Source organism: Echinops telfairi, unplaced genomic scaffold (assembly GCF_000313985.2).
Source record: "Echinops telfairi isolate 266 unplaced genomic scaffold, ASM31398v2 ScPeMD7_6;HRSCAF=24_1, whole genome shotgun sequence".
Classification (NCBI taxonomy): domain Eukaryota; kingdom Metazoa; phylum Chordata; class Mammalia; order Afrosoricida; family Tenrecidae; genus Echinops; species Echinops telfairi.
This window is the reverse complement of record NW_022103903.1, coordinates 3,987,935-4,003,125: the sequence shown is the minus strand read 5'-3', so window position 1 is coordinate 4,003,125 and position 15,191 is coordinate 3,987,935. Positions and strand designations below refer to the sequence as shown.

The window sequence follows — 15,191 nt, the reverse complement described above, 5'->3', positions numbered from 1 at the left end:
GCGAGGGGCGGCCGGTGGGCGGGCCGTGAGGTGACTTCTGGAAATGGGTCCTGTAACTTCCTGAGTTGTGACTTGATAGTTTGGGCGCCCTGAACTGCGCGGAAGCGCACAGTTACTTTAAACTTCATTTCCCCATTCTCCCCCTCCCCGCCCATCATCGTTTTTGTGATTTGGGGTACGTGCTTTGGTCCCCAGCGCCCGTTTCCTCTATAACTGCTGGGATGGAGGCCGCTCCACGGCAGGTTTTGATATTTGCAAGATGGGAATGCTCCTCTTGCTTAGTGTGTGGGTAACAGCAGACTGGTGAAATTGTGCAGTTAAAAGTTCTAGATTGTTTCGCTGCCAGTCTTGTGATTTTCTATCTAACAGGATTCTTCCAGACAGGCACTCTGTGCCCTATTTTTTTTGTTCATGTTAATATACCCTCTCCAGGAAGAGTAAGTCTATCTTGATTCCTTACTGTTGTTCCTGGGTCTAACATCCTTGAGCAAACATAAAACTATATTTGGTCGTGTTCAACATTGCTGTCATGAACAGGGGCAAATGTGAAGATAGGCAGACTTCCAGAGGCCGATTTAGGATGGTTTTATTTCACTTTGACATCTACCATACTATTGTAAGTAGGTTTACCACACCTAAGTTGCTGTAATAATAATTTCACTAGTCGGACTAAAAAGGCACTACTTAAAAAATAAATTATTCTTGATATAGTAGCCACCTTGTGAAAGTAAGTGCGTTGTAATTTAATGATTTCTGACCTCAACAGTTACTTCAAATGAGTAGGAGGGGGATGACAATGTACTTGTAAACAGAAAATTTTTAAGTGATGGAAAACACCTAAATCGTTACATGAAGCAGCATTAGGGATAATAAGGATGAGGGTTTTTTCTTCCTGTTTCTTTCTCTACTTTAGTTCATATTCTGGCATTGTTGCTTACTGCATTTAGTAAATGTTTATTAAGAACTCCAAGAGCAAACACACTCTAGGGATCTTAGGGGACGTAGAGGTGAATACAAAACCTCATTCTAGTTTCTACATCTTAATGAATGTACTCTCCTCAAAGTAACAACCTTGAGATATTTAGTTACTCAAATGATTGTGCCACTATTTAGGTAGCAACCCTGGGAAATTGCTTTTAGAATTTACAATATAAAGGTTAAGTAAAACTTAGTATATCATCTGCACAATTCAAATTTGGACTAAACTTAGAAATATTAAAAAGGAAGTATAGTAGACCAAAAGTGGCAATTAAAGTTGGTGAAACCTTTTTAAAAAATCATTTTATTGGGGGCTCATACAATGCTTATCACAATCCATATAGCCATCCATTGTGTCAAGCACATTTGCATTGGTGAAACTTTGTCTTTTTTTTTTTGTTGCTGTGCTTAAAGTGGTGACACATTTTTTCCCATGTGTTATAAAATGATGTTTAAGCTAAAGATATTTCTAAAAGAAGAGTGCTGGTATGGAAATGTTTTTTATAGACCCCACCCCATTAAAAATGATTACAATTAGACAAACATCCCATGTTAAAATGTATTTTTCATGTGCTTCACTTCCAACTCCATTGAGATTGAAGTAATTATAATCCTCTTTTATGGTTTGTCAAAGGACAAAGGCTACAATAAAGGAGTTTGGGAAATCCAGTGTTCTTGGTGAAAAGGTTGGTCAAATGGGCCCTGGTGCCTCACTCTGACCTGGATTCTTTTTCTGGCTTTGGTTCTGAGTAATTGCTATTTTCCAGTACACATGTTCCATTTAGGCATAGCAAATAGTAATTTGACATTTGGCAGCGGTAACTACTACTGTAACCACTTGAAGAATAAAAATTCCTCCTTCACAGTGTGCTTGTTTATCCTATTTTCTGTTTATTTGTAGTACTCTAACTGACAGTATGTCTTTGACCTAACAAAAATACACATGGTTTAGGAGCAAAAAAAAAAAAAAAAAAGAAAGATCAAATTCACTGACTTTGAACTAATTCCAATTCATAGTGGCCCTGCAGGAGAGGTAGAACTGCCCCTGTGCGTTTCTGAGCCTAATTCTTTACATCAATAGGAAGCCTTTCTTTCTCCTGCAGAGTGGCTAGTGGTTTTGAACTGCAACATTATAGTTAGCAGCCCAATGCTTCACCACTATGCCACCAGGGGTCCTAAGAATGGGGAAATGAGGGAGCTATTTCTTCACATAAATGAATGGTCTTATTCTTTTCCAGCCAAATTATGGTATTTTCATTTGAAATTCTGTTGTGTACTTTTTTGTTCTTGTCTATATTTCCTCCAACTATTTGAGTTTTGAATCCAGTTAGAGCATTAGAGAGTGTGGTAGTTACATAATCTGTTGTCAATTTGTGACTTAAGAGTTGAAGTGGTAGAGTTTAGCCTGTCAATCAGGTTGCAGCTTGATGACCTCATTTGGAGGTGCGAGAGAGATAAATAGTTCCCTGGAGGCAGGACACTTCCTCACTCCCTGCTAGACAGTACTGACAATGAGCCTGATGGAACTGTGCTGACGCAGCCAGAGCCCTGGGAACTGGAGGAGCCACGTGGAGACCCGCCCCTGAGATGCTTTCACCCCCACTGGATCCACAAGATTTTTTTACCCACTGGCCTGTGATCTTCATGCAATCGGCATTATTGAATGACTGTGTCACAAAAATTCCTAAAGAGGAATTTATGGACTAGTATTGGGCAGTTGAGCTAATATTGGACTTATGGACTTGAACTGGGCTGGGATGTCTTCTCAGTATTCAATTATATATAAAGCTCTTTCTTATACCCATATAAATGTCTCTATGAAGTTGTTTCTCTAGTCCACTCAGACTAACACAAGAGAGTTATACTATACTATGAAATAAAAATTGGCACATTAGTGTGTGTGAAGACCTTCATGTTGTCTTGTTTTGCCTCCTACCACAGGAGCTTCCTAATTCCTTCATTTGTTGTTTACTCTGCAATTAGATGTTGAGATCATAATTTCAATATCATATGTCCAACAGGAATCACTCTTGGGGCTCTGCTCATGGCAGTCACATCTAGGCTAATGACTTCTTTTTTAAACGTGCTCTGCAGGGAAGAGAAGACATTGACTGATACAGTCAATATGTCCTTATCCAGTGTCCAACTTTCACACTCATATGAGACAATTGAAAATAACAAGGCTTTGGGTCAGGCACAGACATCTTTGCTTTTTCATAAAGAATTATTATTATTATTTTTTAAATCATTTTATTGGGGATTCTTACTTGATACACTATTTCTTAGCCTAGCAGTGAGTAACATCCATTGACTTTGTTTTAGCAATCCAAATCAAATACGACTCCTGAGTGTGTGGAACAGAGAACTAAACATATATAAACATCTCTAATACAGCAACACAGTTTTCATTCTTTAAATCGTGAGACATGATTAAAAACTAAGAACAAACTGAGGAGATTCCTACTCATAGTGATCCTATGAGGACAAAGTTGAATCTTCCAAAGGATAGTCAAGGGAGGCCTTCATCTATGGATGCAGACTGCCACACGGTCAACTTGAGAAATGACTAGTGGACTGAAACTGCTGAATTTATAACTGGAAACCAGGTGTTTTAGCTACTGTGACACTAGGGCTCCCTGACACACTCATAACACTCCTTAGATGTAAGGCCACAAAGCTTACATACTTCGTATACTTACCCCAGAGAGACAAGACAGGTCAAGTCTTTGGAAGATAAATTTCTGGATATTTCAGTGATGAAAGGCATAATATCACAGCACACAAAGAAACAAAAGCAAGACCTGTTTTGTGAGCAGCATGCCAAAATCATTGAAATTACTAGGAACTGTTTATGACTAAGATGTTCGTAACATAAAAGGGGTGTATTAAAATGGAGGAAAGAATATTGTCAGCTTCAATTAACTGCATATAATAATGATCAAGTTGTCTCTAGATATCTTGTAGAAACTGCGCAGAGCTCTTGAAAAATTCCTTTGAATGAAGGATGTTAAAATCAATTCTAAAATTACCTGTATTTAAGATATGGTATACAATATTGACAGTTTATCATGCTGCATTTAAAAATTTCTTAGTGGATATATAGTCATAAACCCATTTATATTCACACTTCTCTTCAACGTTCACAACAACCTGCGATATTCAAACTATACAACCTTGCCTGCGGAAGGCAAGGAGGACTTCAATCACTTGCTGATGCATATCCAGGATTGCAGCTGTCAGTGTGGATTACAACTCAGTGTAAAAAGACAAAGATCCTCACACCTGGACCAAGAGATAACATTATGATAAACAGAGACAAAAATTCAAGTGTCAAGAATTCCATGTTACTTGGATCCACAGTCAATGTTCATGGACGTAGCAGTCAAGAGATCAAAAGATACATTGCATTAGGTAAATCTGCAAATAACTCTTTATGAAAAAGCAAAGATGTCTGAGTACTAAGTTGTGCCTGACCCAAAGCCTTGTTATTTTCAGTTGTCTCAGATGAGTGTGAAAGTTGGACACTGGATAAGGACGATTGAAGAAAAATGAATGCATTTGAACTCTGGTGTCAATGAAGAACTCTGACAGCACTGTGGACGGCTGAAGAACAGACCAAGCTGTGTTCGAATACACACAGCCAGTGTTTCTTAGAGACCAGGATGGCGAGAAATCATCCCGTGGGCTTCGGACTCTGTGGACTTGGTCAAGTGGAGGGGCAGCGAAATAGCGGAAGGCCCTAGACAAGATGGATTGACACAATGTGTGCAACAAAGGGTTCAAACATAAGAACAATTGTGAGGATAGTGCAGGACACGGCGATGCTTTGCTCATGGGGTCGCTATGAGTTGGAATGGACTTAGTGCATGTACAGTTCTAATAACAAAAATAACTTTCGGTGTTAAGTCCTAACAACAAGAACTGACTTGACAATTAAAAGCAATAAGGAGAGCAAGAATGAAAGAAACTTTTGTGAACCCATATCAGTTATATATTGCAGTTACAGTGGAGATCTGTACACTGAAACTTTGAGATCTGGAACTCTTTGGAACTCCCTCCTTTTTCCTTGTCCGGCAAGCTTTCTACCTTTGGCAGACATGCCAGGGTGTTCTCAATCTTACTTCAGTTTAGTTTTGAGCTTTCTTACTGTGACAGGTTTCATCCTAGACAGGTTCTAACTTTCACAGGTTTTCCTAAAATTTTTTAGAAAAAGAAATAGCTTTACATTGGTAGCTAATTAATATTGGAACCTTTTTTTTGCATTTAATTTATCAATAGGCACACTAATAATTGATTCTCAAAGCCCAGAGATTCATAGCTGAATAAGACACTCCTTTGTGAATGGCCGTGTTGTGGACTCTGGAGGAAGTCAATTATCAGTGACTATAGAAATCAGGGAAGGTTCTGAAGATTATAGACACGAATCTGGATTCGTTGGTCATTTACAACTGAGAGCCATCTTTTTTAACGCCATTCACTCCTGACTTGTCTACAGTGGTGGTCAAGAGGCTCTGAGCCCAGTCTCATTTTAAAACTCCCCTGGAGTGACTCAGAGGAGCACTTTGGTAATTTAGGCTCTACTGCCTGCTGCTCCCTTCTTGAGAAATGAGTATGGGGCTGTTCTTAGAGGGTTCAGTTCAGCTCCCATCACGCTGGGTCTTAGTTTTGTCAGTCAAAGGACAAGATGTCAGGGATATAAGGTAGTTTTATGGTTGATAAGCATATCATGGTACTGTTATTTGAAAGCATACGTTAACTTTCTATTATACATTTGTAGATATAAAAGAAAACACAAAAGTGTTTTTTGGAGATAATTGTTTCTACCAGGTACCTTTCATTCTAAAATAAGCGTACGAAAGAACAGCTGCTCGTGTGATGTCTGCTCATTAGTATACAGTCACCACTGTTTCGAATCCAGATTTCTTTTATGTTTAAAATCTAAAAGAAATCCTACAAAGCTTTGTGTTTAGGGCTGTTACGAACCTGGTACATTGAGAAAGGGTAAAATTCCACATTAAATACACATTATTAAGCATTTACATTCATTCATATGTTGCATAGCTTTATTTCAGTTTTCTTGATATTTATTGTACATCATGGTGATCAACTTATGAAATTTGATTAATTGTAAATGTTTGGTGAGCCAAATGATTTATATTTCAAATTTAGTTATGTTGTATGTAAAATGAGGGAAAAATAAGAATACTGCTGAGGGCTTGTGTTGCAAAGTAGAAAAAGCAATGTGGGATTTGAATTTTAGCTCATATAGTTATGAAATAGTTTTGAGACTGTGGGCAAATTAATTAACCTCTATGAACCTCAATTTCTTCCTCTGTAAAATATGGATATAACCCACTTTGTGTAAGTGTCTTGAGGACTAGGAGTATATGTAATGATACTTGGTAAATAAATAGTTCTTTTATTGTGATAATATTATTAGTGAGTTGACTCTCTATCCCAGATGCTTTCTAGAATATTATTTTCTGATGATTTTATTATTGTTAGCTTCTTTACTGTAATAGCTGGAAATCAACCATCAGATAAATGCCGTGAACAAAAATTCTAACTCTTCATTTTGCTGTCCTTACTTTTGGGGTTTTCTTCTTTTTCCAAGCAGAAGTGGTTTTGTGCATGAGGTGAAGGAGGTGGTAATTTTAATCATAACCTAATAGAGAAGGAAAATAATGTATTTAAACTTTGATCCTTAATTTGGAAAGGAAATGGTAAAGCAATTGACAGTTTACCATAAGCTGAAGGCAGGATGAGTTCTAGAATATAATGAACATAAAGCTTCCTCTATTGAGAGAAGTAAATGCTAGCCTGCCGGAATTCAAAATCCCTCCTCTTGAGCCTCCTTCCCTGTCTTTTCTCTTCTTTCATCTGACTGCTAAGCGTTTAGATTCTTGGGCATCAAACAGCTGCAAGAATGATCATACCAAGTTTAATAATAGTATGAACAACTTTGAAAATAAGACGAGTGTGGAAGAATAAAAAAACATACTAGCAACTGTAAAGTTTGATAATAAAATAATTATTTAACTTGAATCAGAATGTTGTTATGGATAAACATTTATGGATATGCATATACATATAGTAGATACATTTAAATGGGAAAATGAAAAATCCTTTATCTTGACTTTTATTTTTCTCTCTCTCGTTTTGGTGAAATAGTGAAATATTGATTTTATAATGAGATAAATACAACAAAGGAATGGAATATTCATGCATGTTTTTTAGATCTATTGAATAGTAAATAGTAATGGACACAATTTCTAGGCATATATACTAGGTCTATAATCCAAAATATAAAAATTATAAGCCAAGTCTATATATTTCTTCTATAGGTAAGCTAGAAGTTTTCTATATATTCAGAAAATATCAATAAATATTTAAAGATGAAATTGTTACTCTATATGATCAATCTAATTTATTTTCATTTTCAAAAATGATAAACAACTAGCCACAGTTTATATTTACTTATGAATCACCATAAAATAAAGATGTGCACTATGCTACAGAAATATGATAAAATTAGTTATGCTTTTAGGTACACATAACAGAAAATTTAAAGCCTCTGTTAACAGTAGATCCCACAAACTGTGAAATTGTAGGGAAAGACATTTTAATGTCTATCTTATAGAGAAGTCAAATATGAATGGTTTAGACCTTATCATGAAAGCATCCTTTTTTATTTTTCTACTTTATTTCCCCAGCAAGTGGTCTTCATTGTAATACTTACAAGATTCCAGGAACTTGTGCAGGCTCACCATGTCCATTTTATTTACGTAGACTCATATGTTAACTTATCTCCTGGTTATACTCTTAGCTGAAAGTGACCTAGAAAAAGAAGGCTTGTAATTGCCTACCCATCTCATTGACTGTTGGTTTGCTTCATAATAACTTCCCAGCACTCTTTCCCATAAATTAAAAGTAGAGGCTAAACAGTTGCTGGCAAGCTGATTCCCACTTATAACAATGTCATGTGTGTCAGTGTAGAATTGTACTACATAGCATATTACATGTGTTTCCCCTCCCCAGAAGTAAATAGCTAGACATTCTTCCTAGGCACTTCTATGTAGATATGAACTCCCCCTTTTTTTCTCTTAGCAAATAAGCACTGAGCTGTTGGCACTTTTGAGGTGCTCCAAAGAAAAGACTGCATCTGGCTGAAGATGGAAAGGCCCGTGGAGGCCATGTTGTTGTAGTTCACAAGCGATGCCAGGCATTTCCATTCTTCCTGAGAGACGTCTAAAGCCATTTTCCTGAATCTCACCAACACTGGATATAGTTTTCTGTATCTTTAACCTGATTTGTATTTTACTGATTTTTGGGTTTGTTTTTTTTTGAGAAATTTGGAGACTTTTGATCTCTCTAATCGGAGATAAACTGATTCAGGTTTCCTTAGCTAATTGGTCCCATGACTTTGTGAGCTCCTTTTCTTTTTATTATCCATCTTTCAATCTTAAAAACCAAACAATATGATATGCTGGATACGTTTTTCCATGTTTTCTAGGGCACATGTAAAAATGATCAACTTTAATCTTAAAGTTGTCTGGAGAGCAGAGCTTACGTGGAATCTGAAAGAAAATAACCAAATTAAGCATGACATTTACTTATGTTTAGCCTTGAAAACTTGAATTATCTTTTGTTCTCTAAGCACATGAAATTTACGGGGATTTAGCACTGCATGTATTCCACGTTGCATTTTAAAGGAGTCCTGATGGCATAGTGGTTGCTTGTTGGGCTACTCACTGTCTTGTCAGTACTTTGAAACCACCCTCTGCTCCATAGGAGAAAGATGGGGCTTTCTCTTTCTGTAAAGAATAAGTAAACTTAGAAACGAACAGGGGCAGTTATACCCTATCCTATAGGGTTGCTACTGGATGGCAGTGAGTTCTGTGTTTCTGAAGGCTTACGATGTATAATTATGGCTCTTCAGACTATACCACCATGGGTTTTTCTTCTATACTAAGTATACTAGGTATGTTTTGGGATCATCATAGCTTTGTCTAGTAGTGTCTTTTCTCTGACAATAGAACTAATGGACAATTCATAGAAGAATGTGATATCTCTCTGGTTATAATAGAAGATTAATGGTCTATCTGATGTGATTTTATTTTTCCCATCAATGGCTAAGAAGGTGTCTTGGTGGTGCTTTGGGCTAAGTATTGGGTTTCTAACCACAAGATCAGCAGTTCAAAAAGACCAGCTGTTCAACAGGAGAAAGATGGATCTGTGCATTCCCATAATGATTGACAGTCTTGCAATTCCAAAGGAACAGTTCTGTTCTGTCCTTTGTGGGGTCACTGTGAGCCAGAACCAACTTGATGGTAGTGTTGGTTTGGGTTTTTAAGTGGTTATGGCTCAATTACCAATGATCATCCTGTGCTACTGTTTGGAGATCATCAGTAATTTAATAGTCTAAATTATTGTTGCTTTATATTGCCTTGCGATTCTCTGAAGAGGACTGGTTACTTTATTGCAGGATTCTGGAAGTTCAAAATGAGTTCATGTTTCTCATTTTCATGTTTTTCTTTCTCAAAAAAAGCCCTCATACTTTTGTTTAAATGAGGACGTCTTCCATGTCCTTGACCATTTTAGTTAGGGTTATCACTTTGGTTGTTTGAGTCATGCTTGCTGGTGATAGAAGTGTATGGAATCATAAGTTTTCCTGGTTCCTTTTATTGAAAACTTAGGTCTTATGGTGCTATGTTAGATAATCCTCAGCTCACAAATATAACACATGCACGGGAAGTACATGGAAACAGGGTATCAAAATAGGTTTGGTTGAAACAGGCACACCATCTTATAAGTCAGAAGTCATGTGAAAATATAAGGGAGATTGCTTAGAACATTGAAAGTTGTACTAGATTAGATTAAAATATGCATATTTTGAAAAATTTTTATTGCAATTTTTAATCGTTTTATTAGGGGCTCATACAACACTTATCACAATCCATACATACATCACTTGTATAAAGCACATTTGTACATTCATTGCCCTCATCATTCTCAAAACATTTGCTCTCCACTTAAGCCCCTGGCATCAGGTCCTCATTTTGCCCCTCCCTCCCCCCTCCCCCCTCCATGAACCCTCAATAATTTATAAATTATTATTTTGTCATATCTTTCCCTGTCTGACGTCTCCCTTCACCCACTTTTCTGTTGTCCGTCCCCCAGGGAGGAGGTCACATGTAGATCCTTGTAATCATTTCCCCCTTTGGAACCCACCCTTGCTGTATGCTCCCAGTATCGCCACTCACACCACTGGTCCTGAAGGGATCATCCGCCTTGGATTCCCTGTGTTTCTGGTTCCTATCTGTACCAGTGTACACCCTCTGGTCTAGCCAGATTTGTAAGGTAGAATTGGGATCATGATAGTGGGGGGGTGGGGTGGTGGTGGTGGTAGGGGGAAGCATTTAGGAATTAGAGGAAAGTTGTATTTTTCATAGTTGCTACATCGCACCCTGCCTGGCTCGTCTCCTCCTTGAGACCCCTCTGCAAGGGGATCTACAGTGGCCTACTAATGGGCTTTGGGTCTCCACCCCGCACTCCCCCCTCATTCACTATGGTAAGATTTTTTGATCTGATGATGCCTGATACCTGATCCCTTCAACACCTGCTGATCACACAGGCTGGTGTGCTTCTTCATGTGGGCTTTGTTGCTTCTGAGGTAGATGGCCGCTTGTTTACTTTCAAGCTTTTAAGACTCCAGACGCTATATCTTGTGATAGCTGGGCACCATCAGCTTTCTTCACCACATTTGCTTATTCACCCACTTTGTCTTCAGTGGTTGTGTCAGGAAGGTGAGCATCATAGAATGCCAATTTAATAGAAGAAAATATTATTGCATTGAGGGAGTACTTGAGTGGAGGCCCAATGTCCTTCTGCTACCTAATACTAAATCTATAAATATAGGCACATAGATCTATTTCCCCATCCTCATATATAAATATATTTGCATATATACATGTCTTTATCTAGACCTCCATAAATGCCCTTTGCCTCCTAGCTCTTTCCTCTATTTCCCTTGACTTTCCTCCTGTCCCACCATCATGTTTCGTCCCCACCAGGGTTTCAGCAATTCCTCTTTGTTACATTCCCATTGATAATGCCCTACCAGGCCTCCCACACCCTCCTCACCACCAATTTGGATTACTTGTTGTTCCCTTGTCCCTGGGTTTGTTAACACCACTTCCTTTCTCTCCCCCCTCCCCTTCTCCCATGTCCACCCGGAACTGTCGCTTCTATTGTTTTCTCCTCCAGATTGTTCATCCAGCCTATCTTATTTAGACAGACCTGGGGACATAATACCATGCACAAAAACAAGACAGAGCAAAACCAAGCAACAATATACAGCAAAATAACAACAACAACAAACCAATGACAAAAAAACAAAACAAAGCACAACAAGAAAGAAAAGGTTGTAGTTAGTTCAAGTCTGTTGGGGCACCATGCCCTGGGCCCAAAGTCCACCTTCAGCATTCCCTGAGGACTTATAGATCTACTTTCTTTCAAACGTTTTATAACTTAACCTTGAATGCTATGATTCATGGTGAGTGTTGTTTTTTTTGCTGATGTTTGAGGGTTAGGTTGAGGTTTATCTCATTGTCAATTGGATGTTTGATTGTTATTACACTTTAGGATTATAAAGTGGCAAAATTTTACTGTGAAACTGCCAGGCCAAAACTACATTCAGTCCCAATGAAATGTAGCACACTTAATACATAAATTATTTTTCTCGCGCCTTTTCTTTTGAGCTGACAAAGAAAGGCTTAACAATGGTCTTGCTAAGAAAGGCCGCTACCACGTGCAGCCGATTCACTGCAGGAGCTGCACCTGCTGCGTTCCCACAGACAAGGCCGTTAGGAAGTTCTTCATGAGAGACATAGTGGAGGATGCAGCAGCCAGAGACATTCTGTAGCAAGTGTCTTCGACGCATATGTGTGTCCCAAGATACCTTATTGTATGAGTTGTGTCATTCACAGCAAGGGGGTCAGTAACCAGTCAGGTGAAGCCCGAAAGGACCGAACCACTCCACCCCGATATAGATCTGCAGGTGCTGCCCCAAGACCTCCTCCAAAGCCTATGTAAAGATTAGAAGCTGAAGAAAAACAAACCTGAAAGGAAAGAAAATGAAAATTGTTCTTGATGGGAACCTAGTTATCTTTCACATTTCTTATTTTTAGGATCTTATTTTAATTAAGATTTTATTTTAAATACAATCTTATTTTCATATGGTAAAACAAAAAAATCAAGGCATGGAGGAAAGATAATTGGCAATATGTACGGTAACTTATTTCAAATAGGCGTCCTAGGCTTGAGGTTTTTAATTTTTTAATATTTGATTTTCATTTTTAAAAATAAAATCTTAACATTGCTTTAGCGATTTATATTGTAAATAGACCTTGGTGTAAATGTATGTAGGTTTGAATTTATAATTTTACCATGACTAGTAAAGGTTTCTCATATATATATCTTAAAACTTTCTCATCTGTCATTGTCATACCCTGCGAAAACATCATACACATAGGCTTTTGAGCAGAGGTTTCTTGGATTTTTTCTATTTGCTTGACTTAACTGATAAATTTCATAGACTATTCTTTCATTTCTAGGAACAGGTTTGTTAAATATTAATTAAGTTAATGTTAATATTTACAAAGATCAGTTGCTTTTCCCAGTCTTTCTATTTACTTTCGTGTTTGTCAGGGTTCCTTGTTATATAAATATATTGGAAACCAGAACAGCAATTTCCAAGTAGGAAAATTTGATGTTGAGACATGAAAGTTGTTAATACCCTTATTTGGTAATACCTGGAAAACATATGAATAATGTAGCAAAATTATCTACCTTTTAAACAGAAAGTTAAAACAATATATGAACATTCTACAACAATAACTCATGATGATGTGTGTGACGCATGGAACATCACAAACTAAATATACCTTCTCTTCTGATTAGCATCACCATTTTCATCCTCATTATTATTACTGCAATTCTGTGTATATTATGAGCATTGAGACCTGAGGTTCAGCAGTTCTAACAAGCTTTCAAGTGATCCTGATGCTAAGGTTACATAGGCTATATTTGGAGTAGCAAGTTGCAGCATGTTTTTTTATATCTGAGTTAGTAATGGGCTAAATTTTATTCAGTAAATATTTAAATTTTAGTACCAATTCTAAATTTTTGAAATCTGAATATCCTAACTTTTGAAACTTGATGGCCTCACAGTAGTTTTTTATTTATTGTTCTACCAGAACAATGTTACCAGAGGTAACATTAAAGTTGCCTTTTCTTACTTCTTGCTCCTTCATTATTGTATAGTATTAGGGGACTTCAGGACATTTGTGGAAAAAATTCCATTATCTTTTGTTGTTCTTTTTTCAATTTAGAGATGATGACTATAAATGAATTTCTAAGCAACACACGACATGCATTTGATCACTAAATTTATATTCTATCTTTCAGTATCAGCTTTTAACACTTCCATGGGTTTAACAATTCATGAATTGGAAGTAATAGTCGTCTCTCAGTGATAAATTACTTTCACTTTTCAGTAGTGTCTCTTGTTGTCATTGTCTTTATGGCAGTAACAAAACCAGAGAGAGAGAGATCTATTCCTAAAGTTCCTGAAATAACCTACAGCTTCTTTTATATTAAACTTTACTAAACAGGTTTTTTAAAAAAATAACATGTCAAGAAACTATTGCTGTATTTATTTTTGAATGGTGTTTTCTGCCACATTTTGATTTTCAAAACCCATAGGGGATGGTGCTCTTCCTAAAAGAAACTGTTCCCTTTTGTGAATTTATTATTCAGTATGAGCCTTAGGAGAATCCACGTTAGGCCTTGGAAGTGGGTGAGTCTTGGGGTGAAGAGATATTCTTGCTTCTTTTATATATTTTTTGAAAACCAAGGTTTCTATTTTTAAGAGGCCTCTTCTGTTTGAATGTAAGATGTCTTTTCTATGTTTTGATCTCCAAATTTATTCTTCACTTGCCAAAGCAACATTAATCTGTGTGATATTTTTTTCATGCCTTTTAGAAAGGCAAAAAGCTCTTGAACAAAAAAGGTCATCTTTAATTAAAAGGGTTACAAGCTTTCTTGGCCGAAGAGCCTGGGTCAGAACAGGTGAAGGTCTAGCAAACTGCTTGGAAGGCCTTGAGTCCAGGTGAAAAACTAAAGGCATGTCTCCAAGCGCCCCACTGGGCTCTTCAGAGAAAGCCCCGGTGACCATCTGAGGGCTTGGACCTCCGTGCAACCTTGGCATCACCACATCAACCGAAATTCCATGGTCTTGTAGTTATGTCATCCATAAATATCTTAAAAGATTCCTATACACATAACCCTTTGTGTTAAGATGTAAAAGTTCGTCATAAAAAGCAAATTAACTTGTATACATGATGTTACAAGGTACACATGGGCACCTGAGTACAGGTTATTTCACTAATTTATTTACATAAAAATGGTTTTTTGTTCTCTATTGCTATTTATTGCAAGGAAAATATGAATAGATAGGTGGAAGATTCACTTATACAGATTTAAAACTTAAAGTGACATAACAAAATAAAAATGAGGGTCAGACTAAAGGTGACAATTTCGGTAATACTCATTTATTAAGGCAAAAGTATTTGTCTGAAGAACTAAGATTGACCACAAAAAGCAGAGAAACATAGCAAATGCTAATTAAGGGACAACTTCAAAAGCAATATAGTCTTCATAAAAACAATGTCTTCAAAAACCAAAGTCCTCAAATTCCACAGCCTTGGGACCGTCCATCTCCACCCTTGCTCACTGTAGGGTGTTTCAGCTTCAGAGCCAAGCAAGTATTTCGGTTCCTTTCGTTTCCAAAAGGGATGCTAAAGGTAAAGTGTGGTTCACTCAATGGAGTTTTCAAATTTAGTCCTTCTGATCTATGGATGATGCTGCACATTTTTTTTAATTTTAATTTAAAAAAATCATTTTGTTGGGGGCTTATACAACTCTTATCACAATCTATCCATCCATCCATCGGGTCAAGCACATTTGTACATTTGTTTCCCCTCATCATTCTCAAAACATTTGCTTTCTACTTGAGCCTTGATATCAGCTCCTCATTTTTCCTCTCCCTTCCTTGCTCCCCCTCCATCATGAACCCTTGATAATTTATAAATTATTATTTTGTCATATCTTACACTGTCTGACATCTCCCTTCACCCACTTTTCTGTTGTCC

The 15,191-nt window shown here is 37.2% G+C and overlaps 1 protein-coding gene and 1 pseudogene across 2 annotated transcripts in view; both read left to right on the top strand.

Annotated features, from left to right (window-relative positions):
* GBE1 (1,4-alpha-glucan branching enzyme 1) overlaps positions 1–15,191 on the top strand; it is a 383,033-nt gene that overhangs the window by 517 nt on the left and 367,325 nt on the right. The window lies entirely within an intron of this gene.
* Positions 8,896–12,125, top strand: LOC105978942 (annotated as a pseudogene).